General features: G+C 46.4%; 1 long non-coding RNA gene across 1 annotated transcript; it reads left to right on the top strand.

The window, feature by feature from the left end:
- The first annotated feature begins 873 nt into the window (after positions 1 to 873).
- On the top strand, positions 874 to 1,840 carry LOC123165914 (uncharacterized). The gene is made up of 2 exons (XR_006483286.1): positions 874 to 1,162; positions 1,465 to 1,840. It is a non-coding gene; the product is annotated as an uncharacterized lncRNA (long non-coding RNA).
- Positions 1,841 to 4,053: the final 2,213 nt, after the last annotated feature.

The raw sequence follows: 4,053 nt of genomic DNA on the forward strand, positions 1-4,053 counted from the left end.
GCTTTATATACAAACCGGAGGAAGAAGAAATTGAAGAAGAGAAAACAATGCATGAAGCTCTGCCTTATTACCACTATTTGGGTAGTTAGGAGAATTATTAAGCTGCAGGTATCATAAGAAACGAAGAGAAATAATGATGAAACTAAACTACCTCATAGTTGCTACACAGATCCAAACAAGTTGACTAGCTTGTTTTATATACTCCTAAAATGATTGCACCACTTTAATATTTTGCCATTGAGCTGTTACATGATGCAAAGAGAAAGAGGAAAAGAAGTAACAGACTCAACCCACTCAGAAATGTTTTACTGGTAAGTTGCAATATTCAGTTGCCGTCACAGATGAACAAGTGTTCAGTTATAAGCTTACTTTGGTCTGACAGGCCAAAATAAAATTACAGTGACCGGAAGTGAGTACATACCATGCTTTAGGTACAAACCCAATCATGCGCAACTTCTGATGCTTCTTAAAACTCCTCAGTCGCCGTGCCTGTGCCATATAGTTCTCCAGAGGAAGCTATTGTCGTGTCATTGCTTTCAGCTGATCTGCCGCTTTGGATTTTGTTGCTGGAAACGGCCATACCTCTAGCAGTTGGAGCCATTACAAAATAGGAGTATAAGTTTGCCAGTGTGTGTACGTGCTCAAACATGGCAGATGTGTACGTGTACAATTATGACAAAAACCGATCTTTGGGGTGTGTTTGGTTGCTGGAATGGCGTGGAACGTCACGGGTCCGACCCATTGCCGAGCATCGTTCTCGTGTTCAGTAGGGAGATGGGTCACCGCCTCGTTCCTAGCAACCGAATATTCGGCCCAGATGCGGAACCAGGTGATACCTCCAAAACGAGCGGACGACGCGGAACCGGCTCTCTTCTCGTACGCCCAGCCCTATCGCCTCTCCTCGCTGCGCCGCCTCCCCCTCGTCTCTCTCTCTCTCTCCCTCGATCTGCGCCGCCCCGCCCCGCCCCGCCTTCCCCCGATTCTTTCCCTCGCCGCGGCTGACTCCTCCCCTCTTGATCTACAGCACATGAGGGAAGCAGGCCGTCCTTTCTCTCGATCTGGAGCTGCGTGACGGTAGTTTTGCAGAGGGGTTGCAGCTGGGCGGCGGTGTAGGCGTGCTTCCGGCGAGCTAACAACGGCGGTAGAGGCTCCTCTCCTCAAGGTGCGACATCTCTTCCTTACCCCTTGTATGTGCTCTGTGCTGTTCAAACTAGTGCATCCGCTGTTACACTTTGCAGTCATGGAGATTGCCCAGCCGAGAGAGATGCAGAGATGGACTCATGGTTGTCTTTTGATTCATTTTGTTTCTCTATACTGTTCAAACGAAGGGGGTCTTTTCCTAATTTCTACTGAAATACATGCTGTCCAGTTTATCTTTGCAATATATGTTGATGTGTTAAATCCCTAGTACAAGTCATTGGTAGCCATATTCTTGATAGTGTTTACTCCTGTCTACGTCTTCAGATTTTGTTGCTGCAACCTCTACAATCTACCTCATACATTGGTCAAGCGTGCTGCTGCTGCTACTCCAAGGCAGGATGCCACACTGAAGCCAAATGCACAAATTATCCCAAAGAAGGCAGCATACATTTGTTCAGATCAAATCAGCTCAGAGTTAGCCAATACCGAATCAGTGTTTTTCTTTACCTTTGGCGTCATGTACACAGAAAAGAAAACGCCTACGAAGATCCTGATTTCCGTTGTGAAGTATTGTGGTGTATGTTTGCATATTCACATGGAAAATGAACTTGCTATATTATGATATTGTTGTTGAAAATTGTGTTCTGTGTAATATCATATATGTATCATGCTTGTCAATATATAGTGTTATGTTGTTGTTTTTTTAAGTACAAAAGAAATGCTGCCGAAATTTTGAATTTTTGTTATTCCATTTTTCATTCCATGCTTCCAAACCAAACACAGGAATGGGACCATTCCATTCTACTTTTTTGCTCATACCAAACACAGGAACGGAACCGACCCGTTCCTTTGGAATGGAACCATTCCATTCCATGACAGTTGGTTCTTCAACCAAACACACCCGCATGCCAGGGATGTTTGGCATGCGCGGTTGTGGGTGACATGTTTCAAAGCCGACCGCCGTCTAACGTCTCTCTGCATGTAGTGTCACGCATGTCTCGGTTTAGGAAAAAAATAACGGACTAGCTATGTCTCGGTTGATTTTACAGCAACCATATCCAGTTTTTTCGATAATGTTGATCAAGGAAGAAACAATGCTCCTAGTGTTAATACATCACGTTGTGGACAACTAAATTTTCAGCCTTCTTTGTTATTGTTGTTAGAGCATTTATAACCGCGCACCACAAACCGCCTCAAAACCTCAGGGCAGACCGCCTGTTCAGTGATCAGTCAAAAAAGACGACCCAGACAAATGCCTCAAACCGGTCTAACGTTCGGGCTGACCGACACCCCTAATATCCAGCCCAAATGTAGGGTGGATATGGGGCATCCGAGCGTGCCCGCCTCATCGGTCCCGACAGCTCTACCCACCATAAATTGCACCAAATCCACACCCTCGACCTACCGGATCCATTTGCTCTCTCCTCTCTTCTTTCTCCTCCACGACGGATGTCTTGCAGCTCCGTTGCCACCCTTGCTCTGCAGCCGTTCCGAGCCTCTGCGCCACCAGCACCAGTATGTGAGTCATCTCTCCCGTGCTCACCGGGGACGTCGTCTCCGGCCCGGACGCCACCGTAGTAAGTCCGGCAACTCTCGGGTTGCCTCTTGCGCTCTATGTGTTTGACACATTGTCCGGCCCGGTTTTTTGTGATTTACTTATAATAGGAAAAACGATGAATTCGGATGCTTCATCGGACAAGGAGTATGGCCCGATGAAGCTTGATCAAATGATTCAAGATGAGTTCTTTGATTCGTCGGATTCGGAAGAAGAAGTGGACATGATCATGCTCATAAGCATGCAAGAGAAAATGGACCGGCAGGTGGAGCATGTTCTCAACTTCAAGGGCTCAATCAAAAGGAGAAGAGTGATCAATCGGGATAGGGTCTCCGGAGCACGGCTACTACAACGGGACTACTTGCTCCGAACTCAACTTTCTTGGAGGATCCATGGTTTCGTCGCCGTTTTCGCACACAGAAACGATTGTTTTTGCGCATTGTGGAGGGAGTGGAGGCACACGACAACTACTTCAAGCTCGCAAGGGATTGCTGCGACCAACTTTCTTTTTCTGTGCTAAGCAGAAATACACGCCTGCTCTGAGGATGCTTCCACTTGGTACTACCGCAGATGCCGTTGGTGAGATGGTCCAGATGGGGGAGAGCACATGCCTGAAGACTAGTGTCAAGTTTGCCCGCGTCATGGTGCAGGTGTTTGGAGCAGAGTACCTGAGAGAATCAAATGTCCAGGACACAGAAAAGTTGTTGGCTATTGAAGATGCCAAAGGGTTTCCTAGAATGCTCGGAACTATTGATTGCATGCATTGGCAATGGAAGAACTGTCCCAAAAGTTTGCAGGAAATGTATCAAGATCACACCAAAAAGGCCACCATCATACTGGAAGCAGTGGCATCACATGACTTATGAATTTGGCATGCCGGGTTCTCACAACGATATCAACGTGCTTCAACGATCTCCCATTTTCAGGAGCCTTTGTAATGGAGAATCGCCGCCGTGCAACTACACTATCAACGACCGTGACTACAACATGGGATTCTATCTTGCCGATGGCATCTATCCTCAGTGGGAGGTATTTGTGAAGAGCATATCCGAATCACACGGCAACAAACAAAACCACTTTGCATCAATGCAGAAAGCAACTAGAAAGGATGTGGAGAAGGCATTCAGAGTGCTTTAAGCTCGTTGAGGAATTGTTCATGGAGCTGCAATGATGTGGGAATCAGAAACTTGGTGGCAGTTGATGACATGTTATATTATTTTGCACAATATGATTGTCGAGGATAAGGGTGATAGTGTTGCCCAAACGAATGATTTCGAAGCGCCTAGCGAACAAGTTCAAACCCCGAAAGATTAAGATGCAAATCAGCTTATGAACTTTCTGCAAATGCATCGGAACCT

Source organism: Triticum aestivum, chromosome 7D (genome assembly GCF_018294505.1).
Source record: "Triticum aestivum cultivar Chinese Spring chromosome 7D, IWGSC CS RefSeq v2.1, whole genome shotgun sequence".
Lineage (NCBI taxonomy): Eukaryota > Viridiplantae > Streptophyta > Magnoliopsida > Poales > Poaceae > Triticum > Triticum aestivum.